Source organism: Chiloscyllium plagiosum, unplaced genomic scaffold (genome assembly GCF_037043375.1).
Source record: "Chiloscyllium plagiosum isolate Xiang-an unplaced genomic scaffold, Cpla_swu_hap1 HiC_scaffold_2, whole genome shotgun sequence".
Classification (NCBI taxonomy): domain Eukaryota; kingdom Metazoa; phylum Chordata; class Chondrichthyes; order Orectolobiformes; family Hemiscylliidae; genus Chiloscyllium; species Chiloscyllium plagiosum.
In genome coordinates this window covers 152,674,371-152,697,364 of record NW_028270140.1, presented here as the reverse complement: position 1 = coordinate 152,697,364, position 22,994 = coordinate 152,674,371, and the positions used below count along the sequence as shown (strand labels likewise).

Sequence of the window (22,994 nt, the reverse complement as noted above, 5' to 3'; positions counted from 1 at the left end):
AGACTGGAGGTTAGCAAATTAGATTAGATTACAATGTGGAAACAGGCCCTTCGGCCCAACAAGTCCACACCGACCCGCTGAAGCGCAACCCACCCATACCCCTACATTTACCCCTATACCTAACACTACGGGCAATTTAGCATGGCCAATTTACCTGACCTGCTTGTGGTTCCACTGTTCAAGAAGGGGAGTAGAGACAATCCTGGTAATTATAGACCAGTGAGCCTCACTTCAGTTGTTGGTAAAGTGTTGGAAAAGGTTAAAAGAGATAGGATTTATAATCATCTAGAAAATAATAATTTGATTAGGGATAGTCAGCACAGTTTTGTGAAGAGTAGGTTGTGCCTCACAAACCTTATTGAGTTCTTTGAGAAAGTGACCATATAGGTAGATGAGAGTAAACCAGTTGATGTGGTGTATATGGATTTCAACAAGGCATTTGGTAAGGTTCCCCACACTAGGCTATTGTACAAAATGCGGAGAAATGGGATTGTGGGAGATATAGCAGCTGGGATCAGTAATTGGCTTGCTGAAAGAAATTAGAGGGTGGTGGTTGATGGGAAATGTTCATCCTGGAGTCCAGTTACCAGTGGTGTACTGCAAGGGTCGGTGTTGGGTCCACTGCTGTTCGTCATTTTTATAAATGGCCTGGATGAGGGCGTAGAAGGGTGGGTTAGTAAATTTGCAGATGACACTAAGGTCGGTGGACTTGTGGATAGTGACGAAGGATGTTGTAGATTACAGAGAGACATAGATAAGCTGCAGAGCTGGGCTGAGAGGTGACAAATGGAGTTTAATGCGGACAAGTGTGAGGTGATTCACTTTGGTCGGAGTAACCGGAATGCAAAGTACTGGGCTAATGGTAAGAGCCTTAGTAGTGTAGATGAGCAGAGAGATCTTGGTGTCCACCCAGTTGCCTTGAAAGTTGCTACCCAGGTTGACAGGGTTGTTAAGAAGGCATACAGTGTTTTATCTTTTATTAATAGAGGGATCGAGTTCGGGAACCATGAGGTTATGCTACAACTGTTCAAAATTCTAGTGCGGCCGCACTTGGAGTATTGTGTACAGTTCTGGTCACCGCATTATAAGAAGAATGTGGAAGCTTTGGAAATGGTGCAGAGGAGATTTATTAGGATGTTGGCTGGTATGGAGGGAAGGTCTTCTGAGGAAAGGTTGAGGGACTTGAGGCTGTTTTCGTTAGAGAGAAGAAGGTTGAGAGGTGACTTATTAGAGATATATAAGATAATCAGAGGGTTAGATAGGGTGGACAGGGAGAGCCTTGTTCCAAGAATGGTGACGGCGAGCACGAGTGGGCATAGCTTTAAATTGAGGGGTGATAGATATAGGACAGATGTCAGAGGTAGTTTCTTTACTCAGAGAGTAGTAAGGGTATGGAATGCTTTGCCTGCAACGGTAGTAGATTCGCCAACTTTAAGTACATTTAAGTCGTCATTGGACAAGCATATGGATGTACATGGAATAGTGTAAGTTATATGGGCTTCAGATTGGTATGACAGGTCAATACACAGTAGGCAATAGACAATAAGTGCAGGAGTAGGCCATTCTGCCTTTCGAGCCTGCACCACCATTCATTATGGCTGATCATCCTCAATCAGGTCGGTGCAACATCGAGGGCCGAAGGGCATGTACTCCGCTTCTATGTTCTATGAAAAGATGTCAGATGTTGGTGGGACTGTATGTTTTCCAAGATATTCACAATCCTGATTAGACCATTCTGAAGTAAGAGTTCATTCTGAAGTAAGAGTTCATTCTGCTTACCCCACCTGCCAAAGGATGACCTGTATTGGGCTAAGTAGGAGTACAGTAGATTTACTTAAATGATAGTTTGTCTTCACATGTTAAAGATCAGAATAGGTTAAACAGAAAAGAAAAAGATTCATTGTGGCACAGAAAAAGGCCATTAAGCCCATCAAGTCCAAGCTGACTCTCTGTTGCACAATCCAATATGTCTCATTCACTACTGTATCCCCAAAATCCTGCAAATTTATTTCCGCCAATTCCTGATATCATTTCATTGATCATCTCCACTTGTACCACTCTGTAGGCAGCATGTTCTGCACATTTCCAGTAAATACAGCCAACAGAAACAGTTGCCCATCTATCATTTTCTCAATACTTTAAACCAGATCTTAATTCCTGTGCCATCACCTATCAGTCACGTTTTTTTGGCTAGATCTGTTATAATATTATGCAGTTCTATCAAAATGATTCTTCATTTCTTTTCTTCAAGGAAAATAACCATTTCTGCAAATCAATCCTTTAACTATATTTTTTGTGTCTCAGAACCATTCTGATAAATCTGTGCTCCACACTCTCAAGGGCTTTAAAAACATCCTTCTTGACCAGAACTGATGTGACCAGAATTTGACCAATACTTCTCTGTGACATAAGAGACTTTAATCAAAGATCACCCTTTCTGCCATGAAGTTGTTTTCATTAACTCTACTAATGAAATCCAAGATCCCATATATAATGTTAATCGCTCTTTCATTATGTCCTCTCACCTTTAAAGATTTGAGTACATTGACCCCTACTGTATGTCCCTAAATGTCCTTTAAATCTGTGTCAGTCAAATATATTTTCCCTCTCTGTGTTGCTTCTCTCAAAATGCATCAACTCACTATGTGTTCTAAAGAAGATATATATTTAACTCAAAATGCTAACTCTCACTGCACAATTTCTTTTCCACTCAGGCTTCCTGAGATATTTACAGGTTAAAAAAAAACCTCCACAAGCTAATAACTCTCAAAGTGAAGAAATCCTCGACTGCATCTGTAGAGTGAATGCAGAGTTAATGTTTCATATCCAGTCCAGTTACATATAAATAAGTGTCACTGGAACCAAACATTAACTCTGCTTTTTCTCCACTGGTGCTGCCAGAACTGCTGAGTTTCGCCAGGAATTTCTGTTTTTGTTTCTGATTTCCAGAATCCCCAGTTCTTTATCTTTTTTTCTTTCATTATTGTGAATGTTTGTATTCAGACTGGAGGCAAATGTGCTGTACTGTTGAAACAATTCTCTTTGAAGGACATGTATGAACTGGACTCCAGTGTATAGGACATAATTTCAATGCTTGCAGATAATATGGAAATCCAAAGTGTAGTATTATGGACCAGACCAAAGTACCTCCAGGAGACAGCTTAGACCCTGACTAAATGCAAGTTCATGGCGTTGCATTCTGGATGTGATTTGATTGGTTAAACTACTAGGCTTTAAACAAAACACATTTTATTCTGACAGCACAATTAAAATACAAATTAAAAAAACACAGAAATGGCATAACTTTAACTTTACCAAAATATTTAGCAAAATAATTAGATTAGATTACTTACAGTGTGGAAACAGGCACTTCGGCCCAACAAGTCCACACTGACCCTCTGAAGAGCAACTCAACCAGACCCATTCCCCTACATTTACCCCATCACCTAACACTACGGGCAATTTAACCTGCACACCTTTTGGACTGTGGGAGGAAACCGGAGCACTCGGAGAAAACCCACGCAGACATGGGGAGAATGTGCAAACGTCACACAGACAGTAGCCTGAGGCAGGAATTGAACCCGGGTCTCTGGCACTGCGAGGCAGCAGTGCTAACCACTGTGCCACCGTGCTGCCCACAATGTTATTCATCATCAATTGCAGCATCTCAAAAACACACAGTTGGCAAAGGCAAAGTCAGCACAACAGAGTTCCTGCACTTGCTGTCTCCTCCAGTGCAGACTGAAGGAATCTAGCATCAGAGTGAGAACTCAAGCTTTTGTCGCAGCAGGGAGAGGGCTGAATTTATCAGCTTCAACTCCAAACTCCAACTTTAAAAACTGAAAGCAAAATGAAAACCCTAGCTCTGTGTGAGCCTGACTCCACTCCCTCATGCTTCTTTTGTCTAATTAAAGATAACCCAAAGCTTTTTACTCACTTTCCATGGAACAGGGACCTCAGTACCAGCTAACAACACCCCTCTTCAAGATAAACAGGACAGAAGACATCCCATTTAACAGCACATGTGGTCACAGGAGTGAAGAATGAAGAAGATACCAACAGTGTTTGGAGCATATAGGTTGGTGAAATGGTCAAACAAATGAAAATTAACAAGAGAAGTTGTAGTGACTTGTAATGAAAGGAAGAGGTTAGGCCACAGATCAGCCCAAATCTCATTCAATGTTAGAATGGGATTGAAGGCTGATTGGACTATTCCTATTCCTATGTTCCTAAGAATGAACAGTGGTGATATAACTGCCATGATACAATTTTACACTGGTTACAGGAACAGAAAGTGGGTGGCAATGCACTTTGACAAGATTTTGAAGCTCAGAGGGTTAGTTCAAATTGATTAAATACTGCAAAAGGAATGTTTGTTTTTATTGACTCAGGCACTTACAGTGCGGAGGTAATGAAAATATGTTCAACCATGTTAGCACCAAAACCCAGTCAGAGCCAGTTCACTTCTTCTTTAAAATTTTATTTTCCACATTCTCTGTGCTGGCTGGCTAGCAATGGTCTTCCCATGAAGAACGGCTTACACCCAAAACGTCGATTCTCCTGTTCCCTGGATGCTGCCTGACCTGCTGCGCTTTTCCAGCAACACATTTCCAGCTCTTCCCATGATTAACCAATCCAACACACAACCAGCTACCAGTTCCTAAGCAGAGCAACATGTCAGTTCACCTACAGTGTCTTTACAGCATTAATTATCCTGTTATTAGCTGTTTCAAGGATGCTTACACCTGTCCCCCAGCAGATGCAGAAAGGCCACCTCCGTGTTGATGGTACTTATCAAAGAACACAGGACAAAGGAAGCATTTCAAAGACTCCCAAAGGCTTCTCTCTTTGAGATAACGTTGATGTAAAAACATGGGAGACTCTTGTTCAAATTGAACTGAGTTGGAGGAAACTCCTGTATGAAGAGACACAATTCTTTGAGAACACCCATCAGCAGATGAAGCATGGAAAAGGAACCAGAGCATGGAATGTCAATGATCTCTAGGCCAAGGGCTAATTCTGCCACCTGGAAGCAATCGTCAAATGTGTGGCTGGAGATGTGGCTTTCAGAATCCATGAGAGCAGCACAGAATTTCCTCAGTGGATGATCACACTCATTAGCAAGTAATTGCAAATGACAATGACATTGAACTAATCTGTGTTACCTTTCCAGGCCAGATTCCAACAGCAAAAGTTTTCCTTTTGTTCACTCATCTTCTGTAAAAAAAGCTCAAAGTTTAATTCTCAACGTTAAATCACAGTTCCAAACCAGAAGTGGGGAAAACCAAAGAGAAGTAGTGATGGTCTCAATGGGAAACATACTGAATTTTACTTGTTTACTTTGAATGGGAATAAAGTTAGTCCATCAAAGGGGTCAGCCAGGATTCCTACTGTATTATTCCTTCACATTCTGGATGGTGATTGGTCAGTTAGAGTACAGCCAGTACCTGGAGCAGACGGCTACTGCACCTGATTAGATTAGATTTCCTACAGTGTGGAAACAGGCCCTTCAGCCCAAATCGACCCTCCAAAGAGTAACTCACCCACTCCCATTTCCCTCTGACCCATCCACCGATCATTAGGGGCAACTTAGCATGGCCAATTCACTTGACCCGCACATCTTTGGATTGTGGGAGGAAACCCACACAGACACGGGGAGAATGTGCAAACTCCACACAGACAGTCGCCTGAGGCTGGAATCGAACCTGGGACCCTGGTGCTGTGAGGCAGCAGCACTAACCACTGAGCCACCATTCCACCCCAAGATTAGTCTTGGGAATGCTGGACAACCCTGGACATTCCTGAAAAACATAAAGGAACATAAATATTCAGAGGAAGCTAATGGCATAATCCCAGGTCACAATAAAAAAAAACCTTTTTTGCTTCTTCTCACACAGGTCGTGGGTCTGGCTAGCTGGACCTAGTTGCCTTTCAGAGGTGGGGGGGAACTGTTGCTGGGTCAAAATCCTGGAATTGTCTTCCTAAGGGAATTGTGGCTCTACCTACAGCACATGGACTACAGCAGTTAATGAAGGCAGCTCACCACCACCTTCTCAAGGGCAAGTAAGGACAAGTAATAAATGCTGACCCAACAAGAGATGCCCATGTCCCATAAATGAATTTAAAAGATGCTCCGATTTAGACACAAATCACCCATGTCAGCCTTGAAAAAATGGTCACTAGAAACAGTCTTGCCTTACCTACCTAAGGTATAGTTGGCATCTGTAACACAGGGAGGGCTGTGCAGACACTGCCAGGAATCACAGTGACAAATCATTCCAGGCAGCTCTGGCTCATCTTTGTGCAACTAGTCATAGGGCAGGGGGGTATTGGAGATGAGAGAAAAATTCCTGCGAGGGCTTCCCATCTGCTTTAACTTTGGAAATCTTGAAAAGTGGGGGATGATCAGGAAGTCACATCCGCATCCAGGGGAATTTCAGCAGCTTGGAGAGCAAAGGAGGAAATAGTAGGTCTCATACAAACTCATCGCTCACTGCAAGTGATAGCAGTTCAATCTTAACCTCCATAAAATTGCATTACAGCTCAAAGTATCTATGGTAATAAAAATGAGCAAAAGTTTAATTTAGCATGGAGGTGAATTGCAGGTCAATTTGGGAGATTGTAGGTGACTCTGGAGCTAGAGATTTGCATACAGCTGGAAATTGACAAATTCTCTTTAGAATTTATTAACCTGTCATTAACCTGTCTTGGTTTATTGAGAGCTCTTTCTCACTCTGAGTGTTTGAGCAGCTTCCTAAAAGGACAAGCCACATTAGTAGCTCATCAGCAGGAGGCTGCATTCAGCAAGAGATATTCAATTCATCTCTGAACCAGAGCATTTCTACCACTATCCTTGTTTCAATCACTAATTATCCTACCTTTTCAAAGGTGTGGTGTGCTCCATTTGCTGTCAACACCCTAAAGAGACAAAAATGATGAGTAAATATTTTCGTAAATGATTAAAAAATTTGTTACATTGTCTCCATAATTGGAAGTGTCTCAAACAAAGCTATCCCTCAGCAACAATATATATATATATATCACACAATTAGACACAGAGTTCTAGAATCTTAGGTGATACTGCAAGAATATCCTACACAGCCCAGTCCAAGATCAGTAATTGACCAAGTCAGATTAGCATGTTTTAGAATAATTAGCAGGGTGAGGCAGCAAACATAGGAAGATGTCTTCAGTCAAAGAGCAGAGACAAGTTAAGATAGAAGGTATTAATATTGTTATAATCTCAGGTGATCTTATTACTGATAAGTCAGATCCCAGACATGGAACCTGGCTGGCTAGATCATATTCAGATTATTCTGAGTTTATAATGAAATGGTCTCTCTTTGAAAGATAAGCTCATAATACTGCATGTATTGCTTTAACAATAAAACAGAAATTTATTCAGAAAAAATGATAACATTGAGTAAACAAATCTATCCAGTTATGACAGAAATGCAAAACATTTTAAGCATAGGCTAAAAGTATGATTCTTTTTATGCCAAAACACTCTTTTCCAAATTACAAACAATAAAACGCTTTTTCATCGTACCCAAAGCTTTTCACTGGGACAGTGACCAAAAACGCACATCATATAGTAACCAAAAACACTACTTGTAACATAGTCACACCAGAATCCCTGTTTCTATCACTTTGGTAGATATATGCCACTTTTTTAACTTATAGATTAACATGTAAGTTCTTCCAGGAACTAATATACGGCTGAGCTTAAATGCACTGCATTTTGAGTAACCCCTTCAGGGTTTTGTCCCAACATTTTTGGGCTGTGATTAACATTACCTCTTCACATGAAGATAAAGAAATTCACTATTTCCTTCCCTTCCCAAGAGCACAGGTGCCATATTCATCCAAGGATTTCATAGGACTGTACAAACCAAGAGGAAAACTGTTCCTCCAAACAATGGGTTTAAGCTTTAAAAAAAAAATAAGTTTCAGAAATTTCTAACAAACCCTGTAGGCTCATTATGGGCCGCAAAAAATCTAAAATAAATAAAAATATACCAATTCTGCAGCGAGGCCTCAAAAACTGTTTTTAGAAGAAATCAGCATGGCTACAGCAATACTAACTAAGCCAGTTATTAACCTTAGATACACATAAAATCCACATGTTCTGAACTTTAAAAAAAAGCACAAATTTAATACAAATAAAATTAAATACACCAAGCTGGGTGAGATGTTGAACTATGAAGAGGATACAGATACTTCAGTGCAACTTGGATCAGTTCAGTGAGTGTGCATATGCATTGTAGTTGAAGTATAATGTGGTTAAGTATAAGATCATCCACTTTGGTAGCAAAAACAGGAACAAGACAAAATGCAACCGCAAAACAAGTTCTCCACAGTGATTAAAGCAGAAAATATATTCAACTAAGAAAAAGTGAGGACTGCAGATGCTGGGGATCAGAGTTGAAGACTGTGGTGCTGGAAAAGCACAACTGATCAGGCAGCATCCGATGAGCAGGAGAATCGATGTTTCAACAGCTTTTGTATGAAGGGATGCAATTTATTTTAAAATACCCATTGAAAGAAGGATGTATAGAACAGGAACCAGAAAAATGAATACCAGTGACCCCATAGCCAAGACAAATTCCAGAAGTGTGGGTGGAGAAGCAGCTCCAAGATTATGCTCAACAGTCACACAATGATATGCAGAACTCACAAGTAATGGTGTGGAATTTCACCATCAAAAACCGAGATAAAATGGAAATGGGTAAAAGTGGCCAAGATGTGGCTCAACCTACAACACATGGACTGTAGTATTTCAAGAAGCTCACCACCACATTCTCCAGCGTCACTAGGGACAGGCAATAAATGCTGGCCAACCAGTGAGACCCACTCCACAACTGAAAAATATTTTGTCGGTCTATTGATTGTTCTGCTGATACCATCTTCATGATTGCCATCTTGGACCACTTAGATTGGGAATCCACGATGTCTAGTCTAATCTAATCTAATCTAATCTAATCTAATCTAATCTAATCTAATCTAATCTAACATCTTTCCCTCTATTCATCCCGTGAAATCAATACAAACCTACTGTCATAGTGATTTAGAGGTCTCCATGATAGTCATCATCTGTTTGGGCACCTTGTGTAGTCCCTTGCCATCATTTACATGACCCAGACTCTCTACAGAGTCTTGAAAAAAAACTCACATTTCTCCATTTTTACTTTTCAGCTGTGCTCTGACAGTCTTTTTAGGGTTCCTTCTCAATTTATCAAATGCTCCTCTTTGAAGAATTCAATTATCAAGATACCTTCCAGATAACACTGAACTCCTGGCACTCTTAATATTTGATACATGACCCTCTGGAACAGAGTACATGCTGACATGATGGCAAGCGGACATTGCTGGTAGTGGAATAGGCTCTTGTGTGTTGTTATTGTCAGTGGTGGCTGGGACTTCTTCGTGACCCTTATCTATAAGTAAGATTATGAAAGATCCATGTTTGACAATTTCTTTTACCCAGCCAGTACACTGAATAGGACCTCAGTGAGTGGAAATGTGTATTGATCCACTCTTATGGCTTGGTTGATCATGAACTTAAAATCATCACTGATCATCACTTGCCCATCTATTTTGAATGCTGGAATAATGTAAGTTTCAGTAGATCCCAAGTGCATACTCTCTTCTTGAAACATTGGCCCGAGTCCCCTCACAGCCATTGCTCTTGACTCATTCCCAAATGTGCACCATTCTTCCCTGGCGCTGACTGCAGCCAGAGTCCCCTCATTACCGCTTCCCTCAATGTTATCAAAATTTCCAAAGTCTAGTCTACCTCTCATCTGGGAGTAATAAAAGGTGTTTGCAGACAGATTGTTGGTCAGATCCACACTGGCTGTTACTACTTGGTTTGTAATTCACTGGGAACCAGGAATTTTACACAAGGGAGGCCCAGTTAAAACTCTGCACAGGATCACTTTATTGACAATGTTCAGATCTCCACAGCTGGAACTCGTCTGAGCCCAAAGGTTCTCACCTTGTGAGTCACCCAGCCAACTCACTTACAGGAGCAGTACGCCAATTACAAAGATAACAGATATTGACCCTTCAACTAAGGGAAACGGGTGTTTTCGGTCCACCACAGTCCATGCCCCTCATGATCTTATCCACCTCAATCAGGCCCCTCCTCAGTCTTCTCTGCTCCAAAGAAAACAACCTGAGCTTATGCAGCCTCTCTTCATCGCTAAAACACTCTTTCCAAGGTAATATCCTGGTGAACCTCCTCTGCATCCTCTCCACTCTTTTTGTTTCAAACCTCAGAACAATATGGCTTTATTAAACCTCATTCTCCATAAACCCATATCCTTTGCTCTTGGAGTTGATGAAGATTATGAAGCAGATGGGCAGGACAAGAAGCTTTGGAATGACCAGCAGATATACAGTGGTGGGCTCAGTCCTCTTCACTGTAAAACAGCAAGAACAGAGTTGGTCAGTAAGGTCTCAATGTTGCTGCAGTGAAACTTGCAGCAGGGTTACAGAGCATGAGGTCAAACATACAAATAATATGTTCCTTGATGGAGCAATCCAGTTCGTCCCTCTCCCCTGCCGTTTCCCACAGACCTGCAATTTTCTCACCTCTAAATACTTACCCAATTGTCTCCTTAAAGTTCCTGTTGAATCTGTTTCCATTCCCTTTGAGGCAGTGCATTCCAGATCAGAGAAATTCCTGAAGGAGGCAGCTGCTTAATTCTGTGACACAGAACACGAGGTTAAATCAATATTTTAACTCATTCCATTTAGTAGTTTTTGGATTTGGTGATGACTCATCGACATGGTGAACCCTGTTATTGAATACTAATGTATCATCCACCCCTGGTCTGTGCCCTATATGCAGGCCAGGCCAAGTAAGGATAGCAGATTTCATTCCTGAAAGGGCATGAATGAATCAGATGGACTTTTTCAACTCTCAGCAAAGGTCACATGCAGCCATTAGATTAGCTTTTCATTTAACTTTCAGATATTTAAGATTTCATTCATGTTCCACCTTCTGCTGTGATGGGATTGGAACCCATAGCCCAAGACTTGAGTGTCCGGATTATTCACTCAGTGAAGGTAGCAATATATCACTACCTCCCTTTGTCACCCATGCGCAAATTCAGGGCCAGGATAGATCCCACGTGGCTGTGATGCCTTACAGTTAGATGGACACTGGGGAAATGTCCTTGCGCTGATGGAACTATTCCTGAGCAGGGTGTGAACACTTTTGTTATAACCAAGAGGGACACATTAGACTGTAGCACCTTACTGCTTGAGGAGATGACCTCAATGTCTGTATAACTGTGGGTCATTTGGAAATTGAACTGCATATTCTGAGTGAGTCAATGTCTTTCAATACTGACATGAAAATGCACCTAACAAGGTCAGCACATCAAAATACATTAAATGTTTTTTAAAATCAAATTTCAACACAAAAACAAAATACTGGAATTTCAAAATGAAAATCAAAGTGCTGCTAACACTCAGTAGGTAGACAACACCTGTGGAGAGAAACAGGATTAATGTTTTAGTTGGATGACTGTTCACAAGAAAATTTAATCATAAAAAGTTCACAGAATCTGTTACACTCTCATAGTGCATCCTCGACTGACTGAAGAATGTGTAAATGGTTTGCTACCATGTACCTGTAGCCGAGTCTCTTTCTGGATCAGATGCAGAGAATCATGTTCTGACCTGTATTCCACCAGACACGGGTAAGTGTGATTGTCCCTCACACTCAGCTGGTTTATCCTGGTTGAGGCGTTTCCCTCCTCTGGGTTCCCGATGAGCTCGTACCAATTTCCACTGTGTACAGTTGTTCAATTTCCCTGTGATTGGGCTGTAAATATAATAATGTGTTGGTCGGGCTCCTTCTTCGTCCAGATTATAGTGGTCCGGGTATGGGAGTCCAGTCCTGGAGATACAGGGTAAAGTAACTGAATCTCCCTCTGTCCCACTCTTCACTGAGACATTTCTCTGAGCAGCTGAGGAAAGGACAAACATCAGAATGGATGAGGTCAGTGTACACAAGTTCTAAATTAAATTTGTTACATTTCTTTCAACTTTCAAATGGTAATAGTTCCTGTCAGTATGCTGCTCCTTTAACAAGGTTATGTTGCCCTTGATTATTTTTTGAGAGGGATCGTAAAGGTCTGATATGGTACTTGAAAAGGCCTTTAAGCTTTTTTATAAAAGCGCTTGTAAAATGAAAGGGCAGTGGCCAGTTCTCCCAGCTCAGGTTTTAGCAAGCAGTCTGTTTAAAACTGCTGCTGAAAGAATGCAGCGGGGGGGGGGGGCGGGGGTGGATATTTTCCAGATTCAACTGAGGTTTTCTGGCTGACTCTCTCGCTCTGACATCACTCCTGTAAGAACCTGTGTTTGATTTTACCTTTTTTGCCAACGGGATGTTTATGGGAATGTCGCAGATATTTGAAACCACATCATTAAGTTGCGAAAGAGTCAAGTAGACTTTCAGATCGGTTAAGTTATTCTAAATTCAGTTCTCTTTTGTTCATATTTCATTCTATAAATAAATTCTGTTTCGTTTAAAACTGAGTAGTTGGGCCAACTGCATCTCTCCTGGAATATCCACTCTGCACCTGCTTAAAACAATGAGAAAAGTTAGGGCCTGAGCTACTTTCCTGACGTGTTTTGAGTGGGTCTGGCCTGGTCCATAATACCCCCTCATGTCTCTCACAGATCCAGACATTCCCCGACAAGAATCACTCTGATCAAAATGTATCCCCACCTGTCAATTTAAGAACCTTGATCATAAGATACTTATAAATCAGGAAATCCATTCAACCCTTTCGAATACATTCATGTAGAACCTTCTCTCTGTTACTCAATATTCTTAAATAAGGTCAAGATTTTTATTGCCTTCCCCTATCACTCTCTCCAGCAATCACATTGTAAGTATTGCCCACACTCTGTGTGAAGGAGAACCCCCCCAATATCATTCCAAATGCGGCCATTCATGACTTCCAACCTGTAAGCTTTGGTATGATGATAGATAAATTTAAAGGCATATTCCAGATTATGTTTTGTGTCAGTGATGAGTAAGTTGATTGAGCTTTTTGAAAACAGACCAAGAAGACAGATAAAGGCAGAGTGGTAGGCATTGTCTACATTGACTTTAGCAAGGCCTTTGACAAGGTTCCACATGGTAGACTGGTTACCAAGGTTGGATCACATGGGTTCCAGGGGATGAGCCAACTGAATTGACTTGATGATAGGACAAAGAGGATGGTAGTAGAGGATTGCTTCTCAGACTGAAGTCCTTTGACCAGCAGTGAGCCGCAAGTATCGGTGCTGAGCCCACTGTTGTTCATCATTTATATGAATGATCCTGGTGAGAATCCTTGTTGGTGACGCCCTATCAGGGAAAGCTAGAGCAGCCAGGTTTCTGGCACTGAGTCTGGCTCTGTGGCTCAGAAGGGAATGGGGAAGAATAGGAGAGTGACAGTGATTGGAGATTCAATCGTGAGAGGAACAGACTGGAGATTCTGTGGTCCCAACTGAGACTCCCACATGGTATGATGCCTCCTGGGTGCCAGGGTCAGGGATGTCTCAGATCGAGTCTACTAGATTGTTAGGGAGGAGAGAGAGCAGCCAGAAGTTGTGGTACACATCGGTACAAATGACACAGGTACGGACAGGGAGGAGGACCTGAAAAGAAAATACAGGAGTTAGGTTGGAAGCTAGAAGGCAAGATGAATAGAGTACTAATCTTAGGATTGCTACTGGTGCCATGGGCTAATGAGGCTATGAACAGAGAGCTAGTGCAGATGAAAACATGGCTGCAGGGCTGGTGTAGGAGGGAGGGCTTCAGATATGTGGATCACTGGGATACCTTCTGGCGAAGATGGGCCCTGTACAAGAAGGATGGGTTGCACCTGAACTGGAGGGGCACCAATATCCTGAGTGGGAGGTTTGCTAGAGCTCTTCCAGGGGGTTTAAACTAGATTGGCAGGGTGGTGAGAAACTGAACTACAGATCATATGATGGAGTAGGTAATGAACAGCCAGATACAGCATGCAGAGAGTCTGTGAGGAGGAATATGCACTTGATAGGGCAAAGGTGCAGTCAGTGTGGTGTGTTGAAGTGTGTCTATTTTAATGCAAGAAGAATCAGGAATAAGGGTGATGAACTCAGAGCATGGATCAATACTTGGAACTACGATGTTGTGGCCGTTGTGGAGACTTGGATAACACAGGGGCAGGAATGGTTGTTGGATGTTCCAGAGGTTTAGATGTTTCAAAAGGAATGGGGAGAGGTAAAAGAGGTGGAGGAGTGACATTAATAATCTGGAATAGTGTCATAGCTGCAGAAAGGGAGGTTATCGAGGAGAGTTTGTATATATAATCAGAATGGGTGGAAGTCAGAAACAGGAAAGGAGCAATCACTTTATTGGCAATTTTCTAGACACCCCAATAGCAAGAGAGACATGGAGGAACAGATTGGGAGGCAGATTTTGGAAAGGTACAGAGCTAATAGAATTGTTGTCATGGGTGACTTTAACTTCCCTAATATTGAACCTCCTTAGTTCAAATAGTTTAGATGGAGCAGTTTTTGTCAGGTGTGTCCAGAAAAGGTTCCTGACTGAATATGTAGATAGGCCAACTAGAGGGGAGATCATATTGGGTTTGGTGCTTGGCAACGAACCATGCCATCTGTCAGATCTCATGGTGGGAGAACATTTTGGTAATTGTGATCACAACTCCCTGACCTTTATGATACTCATGAACAGGCAGAGGAGCAGACAATATGGGAAAGTATTTAACTCGGGTAGGGAGAATTACAATGCTATTAGGCAGGAACTGGGGCACCTAAATTGGGAACAGATATTCTCAGGGAAATGCATGACAGAAATGTGAAGGTTGTTTAGGAAGCACTTGCCAAGTGCCAAGTAGGGGGTAAACCTCGAATCCTCCAGAGGCTTCCAGCATCACAGATACTAGTCTTCAGCCAATTCCATTCACTGCATGTTATCTCAAGAAACTGCTAGAAGCACTGGATACTGTGAAGGCTGTGGGCCCTGGCAATAATACTGAAGACTTGAGTTCCAGAACTTGTTGGACTATGCTGTTCCAGTACAATTCCAACATTGGCAGTTACCCAACAAAGTAGAAAATTGCCCAGGTATGTCCTGTACAGACAAGGCAAGTGAACAAGTCTAAATGAACCAGTGACTGCTCTCTTGGTCTACTCTCAATCATCAGGAAAGTGATGCAAGGTGTGTATGATTGCCATTAACATCAAAGCCACATTTGAAAGTGGTGTGGCATCAAGTAGCCTGAGCAAAATTGAAGCCAATGGGAATCAGGGGTCAAACCTCCACTGGTTTGAGCCAAACCTGGCACATGGGTTGCGGTTGTTGGAGGTCAGTCACATCAGCTTCAGCACACCTTGGCAGGAGTTCTTCAGGATAGTGTCGAAGGCCCAACATCTTCAACTGCTTGATGAACCTCCATCCACCATAAGGTCAGGAGTGGGGATGAATGTTCACTGATCAACATGGGATTCAGGAGAACATCACCACCTACAAGCTTCCCTCCAAGATACTCACCATCCTGATTTGGGAATATTTCATCATCCCTTCAGTGTCACTGGGACAAAGTCCTGGAACTCCTTTGCCAATCACCTTATGAGTGTCCCTGCAGCTGAGAGAATGCAGCAGTTCTAGAAGGCAGCTCACCATTCCCTTCTCCAGGACAATTAGAGATGGCAAATACAGGCTGACTGAGCATATGATGCTCACATCCACTTGAGCAAATACAAGATAAGTATAGTTGCAAGTTAGGATGGTCTGTATCTGCTGCCATTTGTCACTGAGGTCATAGAAATTACTAGTTTGGAGCGTGATGGTGGAGTAAGTGTTGGTCCATTATTGCAGTGTACTTTGTAATTTTATTTTTATTCTCGCAATGGTGTTAAGGTGGGAATTCCAGTGACACTGAACTGGTTGAGAGGGGAACTTGTAGATGGGTGTATTTCCATTGGATCTGCTGTCCTTGTCCTTTGAAACTGTAATGATTCTGGGTTCACTGAGTGCAGTCTGAGGACATTTGGTAACTTGCTACCGGGCATTTAGCAGCCCGATTTTGCCCGAAACGTCGATTTCGAAGCTCCTTGGATGCTGCCTGAACTGCTGTGCTCTTCCAGCACCACTAATCCCGAATTTAGCAGCTGGTGCACATTGCTACTCCTGAGCATCAGTGGTGAACAGAGTGGATGTGGATGTGGTACTGACCAGGCAACTATTTTGTTCCAGATGGTGTCAAGCATCTTGAATGTTGCTGGAGCTGCACTCATCCAATCAATGGGGAGTATTCCATTATGCTCATAACTGGTCAATACACTTCCGAGTCAAGAGGTATGTTAATTCACAGGATTCTTAACCTGTCCCCTGCTCTTGGAGTTTCATTTGCACTCCTGGGTTCACTCCTGGTCCATAACTGAGTGAGCCAGTCTGACACCAGTTAAGAGCCAAGCACATTACTGTGGGTCCGGAGTCACATGTGGGTCAGACCAGATAAGGATGGCAGTGTATCCAGAAAATTTAAAACCATGACAGACTCTTCCAGTATCAGTACCACCAGTGGTGTATCTGCCAGCATGAGGTGGCTCAATGCATCCACATTTGCTACTTGGCCTCCCAGACTGTGTGGAGAAAGTGAGGACTGCAGATGCTGGAGATCAGAGCTGAAAATGTGTTGCTGGAAAAGCGCAGCAGGTCAGGCAGCATCCAGGGAACAGGAGAATCGACATTTCGGGCATAAGCCCTTCTTCAGGAATGAGGAAAGTTTGTCTAGCAGGCTAAGATAAAAGGTAGGGAGGAGGGACTTGGGGGAGGGGCGTCAGAAATGTGATAGGTGGAAAGAGGTCAAGGTGAGGGTGATAGGTCAGACTGGGGTGGGGGCGGAGAGGTCAGGAAGAAGATTGCAGGTGCTGAATTCAATGGATTTGACTGAGACAAGGTGGGGGGAGGGGAAATGAGGAAACTGGTGAAATCCGAGTTCATCCCTTGTGGTTGGAGGGTTCCTAGGCGGAAGATGAGGCGCTCTTCCTCCAACCGTCGTGTTGTTGTGGTCTGGCGATGGAGGAGTCCAAAGACCTGCATATCTTTGGTGGAGTGGGAGGGGGAGTTGAAGTGTTGAGGCACAGGGTGGTTGGGTTGGTTGGTCCGGGTCTCCCAGAGGTGTTCTCTGAAACGCTCCGCAAGTAGCCGGCCTGTCTCCCCAATATAGAGGAGGCCACATCGGGTGCAGAGGATGCAATAGATGATGTGTGTGGAGGTGCAGGTGAATCTGTGGCGGATATGGAAGTTTCCTTTAGGACCTTGGAGGAAGGTGAGGGGGGAGGTGTGGGCGCAAGTCTTGCACCTCCTGCGGTTGCAGGGGAAGGTGCCGGGAGTGGAAGTTGGGTTGGTGGGGGGTGTGGATCTGACGAGGGAGTCACGGAGGGAGTGGTCTTTACGAATGCTGATAGGGGAGGGGAGGGAAATTATATCCTTGGTGGTGGGGTCCGTTTGGAGGTGGCGGAAATGACGGCGGATGATGCGCTGTACATGGAGATTGGTGGGGTGGTAGATGAGGACCAGTGGGGTTCTGTCCTGGTGGCGGTTGGAGGGGCGGGGTTCAAGGGCGGAGGAGCGGGAAGTGGAAGAAATGCGGTGGAGGGCATCGTCGACCACGTCGGGGGGGAAATTGCAGTCCTTGAAGAAGGAGGCCATCTGGGTTGTACGTTTTTGGAACTGGTCCTCCTGAGAGCAGATGCGGCGGAGTCGAAGGAATTGGGAGAATGGGATGGCGTTTTTACAGGGGGCAGGGTGGGAAGAGGTGTAGTCCAGGTAGCTGTGGGAGTCGGTCGGTTTGTAGTAGATGTCCGTGTTGATTTGGTCGTCTGAGATAGAAATAGAAAGGTCGAGGAAGGGGAGGGAGGAATCTGAGACTGTCCAGGTGAATTTGAGGTCGGGGTGGAAGGTGTTGGTGAAGTGGATGAACTGTTCAACCTCCTCGTGGGAGCACGAGGCAGCGCCGATACAGTCATCGATGTAGCGGAGGAAAAGGTGGGGGGGTGGTGCCAGTGTAGCTGCGGAAGATGGATTGTTCCACATATCCTACGAAGAGGCAGGCATAGCTGGGGCCCATCCGGGTGCCCATGGCTACTCCTTTGGTTTGGAGGAAGTGGGAGGATTGGAAAGAGAAGTTGTTCAGGGTGAGGACCAGTTCAGTCAGTCGAAGGAGGGTGTCAGTGGAAGGGTACTGGTCGGTACGGCGGGAAAGGAAGAAGCGGAGGGCTTTGAGTCCTTCGTGATGGGGGATGGAGGTGTACAGGGACTGGATGTCCATGGTGAAAATAAGGCGTTGGGGACCGGGGAAGCGAAAATCCTGGAGCAGGTGGAGGGCATGGGTGGTGTCCCGAACGTAGGTGGGGAGTTCTTGGACTAAGGGGGACAGGACGGTGTCAAGGTATGCGGAGGTGAGTTCGGTGGGGCAGGAGCAGGCGGAGACAATGGGTCGGCCGGGGCAGTCAGGTTTGTGGATTTTAGGCAGGAGGCAGAAGCGGGCGTTACGGGGTTGTGGGACTATGAGGTTGGAGGCGGTGGATGGGAGATCCCCCGAGGTGATGAGGTTATGGACGGTCTGGGAGATGATGGTTTGGTGGTGGGGGGTGGGGTCATGGTCAAGGGGGCAGTAGGAGGAGGTATCTGCGAGCTGGCGTTTGGCCTCAGCGGTGTAGAGGTCGGTGCGCCAAACTACTACCGCGCCTCCCTTGTCTGCTGGTTTAATAGTGAGGTTGGGGTTGCAACGGAGGGAGTGGAGGGCTGCGCGTTCCGAGAGTGAGAAGTTGGAGTGGGTGAGCGGGGTGGGGAGTTCAGGTGGCGGTTAATATCGCAGCGGCAGTTGGCAATGAAGAGGTCGAGGGCAGGTAGGAGGCCAGCACGGGGAGTCCAGGTGGATGGGGTGTGTTGGAGGCATGAGAAGGGGTCGTCAGAGGGTCGGCGGGAATCCTGATTGAAGAAGTAGGCGCGGAGGCGAAGGCGGTGGAAGAATTGTTCGATGTCGTGCCGTGTGTTGAACTCATTAATCCGAGAGCGTAGGGTAATGAAGGTGAGGCCTCTGCTGAGGACTGATCTTTCATCCTCAGAGAGGAGTTGGTCTGGAGGGATGGTGAAAACACGGCAGGGCTGGGAGCTAGGACCTGGTGTGGGGCTGGAGCTGGGTGTGGGTCGGGGTTAGGCCTGGGGGCGGGGACGGAGACCGTCGTGGGGGCAGGGTTGGGCGTGGTGATGGCGATAGGCGAAGGGGCGGGGTTAGACGTGGTGACGGATGAACTCGGATTTCACCAGTTTCCTCATTTCCCCTCCCCCCACCTTGTCTCGTCAAATCCATCGAATTCAGCACCGCCTTCCTAACCTACAATCTTCTTCCTGACCTCTCCGCTCCACCCCAGTCTGACCTATCACCCTCACCTTGACCCCTTTCCACCTATCACATTTCCGACGCCCCTCCCCCAAGTCCCTCCTCCCTACCTTTTATCTTAGCCTGCTGGACAAACTTTCCCCATTCCTGAAGAAGGACTTATGCCCGAAACGTCGATTCTCCTGTTCCCTGGATGCTGCCTGACCTGCTGCGCTTTTCCAGCAACACATTTTCAGCTCCCAGACTGTGTTCCAACTTGTAATTATACACACTTAGCATTAGGGCCTGCTCCTGAATTTGGCATGGAGATATGGGCAGCACTGCCCTGTCCTCTTTAAAAAGACCTAACAGGGGTTTGTGATCCACTAGTATTACAAATTTATGTTCATAAAGATATTGGCAGAACATCGTGACTCCAGATATGACCATCAAATGTACCTTGCCTATCTGGACATATTTATATTCTGCATCACCCAAAATCCTGGATGTGTATGCAATTGGGCATTCCTCTCCATTGGGCCACGTATGAGATCATACTACTTTGATCTTGTACTGGGAGGCATTGCATGTCAATACCAGGTTTCACCTGGGATCACAGTATGCCAACACCTTAGAGAATGATAGCTGTTTCTTCACTTCCTTACAGGCTATGGCTTGGCTATGTGACCATTTCCCAGACTGATCCTTTTTAAGGACTTGATACAAAGGTGCCAGGATGGAGGCCAGGTTAAGTATGAACTTTCCGTAATAGATCACCAGCCCTTGGAAATACCTAAACTCTGGTACTGCTGTGGGAGTAGGGACACCTTTTCCTGCCCCCACTTTATCTTCCAATGGGTGTTACCTGGTCTTATCATCTCTGCAATCTCAGTAGGTCACTTGGGGTAACTGGAAAACACATTCTTCCCTTCGAAGGCATATGTCCACCTGGGGGAAATGTCTAAGAAACGTGTCCACATCCTCTAAGTGCTCCTTGTTGGTCTTCCCACTCATTAGCACAACATCTAGCTTAGTGGCGACCAGGGATAGAGCTTCTAAAATGCGCTCCACTGTCCACTGAAAAATTGCACAGGCTGACGGTACCTGAAATGGCCGTCTCATGTATTGGTACAAACTCTATGGGTAGTAATCGCAGCACACTTTAGAGAATCATCATCTAACTGCAATTGCAAACACACATAGCTCATGCCCAGCTTCATGAAGGACAGCCCACCCTGCCAACTTTGCATATCAATCATCAATTGGTATTTATCCAGCTGTTAAAAATATTTTACTGTTTGTTTAAAATCCCCACAAAGTCGAACTGACCCATCGGATTTCACAATTGGTGCGATTGATGCTGTCCATTCCAAAAACTGGACTGGTTTGGTGATTTCTTCCAGTCTTCTGATTCCTGCCTCTACTTTTGCCAAAGGCACTGGGCGTGCCTTGCAGAATGTGCAATTGCTTCCTGGTCAACATGTAAGATAGTTTTGGCTCCTTTGGTAGTTCGTTGACCTTCCAAAAAAACTTCTGGGTATTTAATTAGGATTTCACTCAGGCAATCATGTTTGATTCAAAAATTCAAGGTGAATATTTCTCAACCAATTTTGCCCCATCAAGCTTGGGTACAAGTCTTTTACTGAGCTGAAAATGTGTTGCTGGAAAAGCGCAACAGGTCAGGCAGCATCCAAGGAGCAGGAGAATCAATGTTTCGGGCATGAGCCCTTCTTCAGGAATGGAGTCTTTTACAACAAACAGTGATAACTGAACCAGCTACTTCTTTTAAGAGACCGTAGCTGAAGTTGTATCCTTAATTTGTAAAGGTTTCCTGGTATCGGTTCTCAGTCTAGCTGAGGTCTTGCGCAAACTTAAAGGTTGGAGTCTAGAGCGAATTTTGTCAAAGACTGGTTCTGTGATCACTGAAATGGCCATGCTGGTATCCACCTCCATTAGAACCGGGTGGCCATTTAACCAGACTTTAATTTTGACCAGGCTGGTATCTCATCACCAAGTCACCTGTTATTTGCATGTGGAGAGTTCTTGGCATTGATCCAGCTCCCTCAGAGCCAGCTCTTAGAGTTCACAGAATGTCTAACACTCCTGTTCTTATCTGTCAGCCATGGCTCCCTAATGGACCAGATTAACCACCCTAAATTAAGAACTCATATACTATGAGGTCGACCTGGTTGGCATTGTTACAATCATAACACACTCCTCATACTCTTCAAAAGATGCACTTGATCCCAGTTGTCTCTATCTAATGTATGACACCTTATTATTTTTCACCAGATCCTCAATATCTTTATTCATCTATTGTTCCCTACTCCAACCAACCTTACTCTTCATTCTAATGGAACATGATACCTCTGACCTCTCATTGTCTCAGTTTTGAAACCTCCCACATGTCAGTCATCCCTTTACCTATGAACAGTCTACTCCGATCAATTTTGAAAGTTCCTGTCTCATGCCATCAAACTTTACCTGACTCCAATGATTGATTTTCAATTTTATGCAATGCTTATCCTTTTCCATAACTTTTTTAAAACTAACAAATTATGATCACTGGTCCCAAAATGCTCCCCCACTAACTCTTCACTTGTCTTACTTACCAAGAAAAGATCAAATTTTGGGCATCGGCAGATAGATGCAGAAAATTTTCTTGAACACATTTAACAATTTCCTCACTATCCAAGCCCTGAACACTGTCCCAGTCTATGTTTGGAAAGTTAACATTCATTACTGTGACAACTTTAATACTCTTACATGTATCTGAGATCTGTCTACATATTTGCTCCTCAATTTCCCTCTGATGGTTGGGGGGCATATAGAACAATCTCATCTAGGTGATCAGTCCTGTGGTTTATAAAATCATAAGGAGCATACCCAAGGTGAATTCGAAAGATATTTTCCTTAGAGTGGAGGAGTCCAAAACTCGGGGCATATATTTAAGATGCGAAGAGAATGATTTAAAGGAGCTGAGGGGCAACCTTTTCACATAAAGGTGGCTCATATGTGAAATGAACTGTCAGAGGAAGAACTGGATGCAGGTACAGTTATAATGTTTAAAAGAAATTTGGATAGGTACATGAATAGAAATGGTTTCGAGGGATATGGGCCAAACACATGTAAATGGGAATAGTTCAGTTTGGGAATTTTGGTTGATGTGGCTGAGTTGGATCAGGTTCTGTGGTTTGGGTTTCAAATTGCACCACAGCAATCTGGAATTAAGAGTCTCATAATGACAATGACCTCTTGGAAAGGAAATCTACCATCCTTACCTCTTCTGGTTCACTCCAGACCCACAGCAATGTGGCTGACTCTGAACTATCCTCTAGGCAATTAGGGATGGACATTGAATGCTGGTCAGCCAATGAAAACTTCATCCTGTGAATGAATGATAAAACAGAGTCCATGGATGGTGACATGACCAAACCCATATTGTGCTCAGGATTCAGTAATTTCAGATGATGAGAAATGACATTGATTACTCCAAAAGTGAAAATGTTCAGGGGGACTGTGGAGAGGTTAGCCCAGCTTACAATCGCAAGTCCCAAAGCCAGATCATGCAGCAGAGACAAGGAAAAAATG

The 22,994-nt window shown here is 44.1% G+C and overlaps 1 protein-coding gene across 1 annotated transcript in view; it reads right to left on the bottom strand.

The window, feature by feature from the left end:
* LOC122565210 (polymeric immunoglobulin receptor-like) overlaps positions 1-22,994 on the bottom strand; it is a 168,614-nt gene that overhangs the window by 91,964 nt on the left and 53,656 nt on the right. The window lies entirely within an intron of this gene.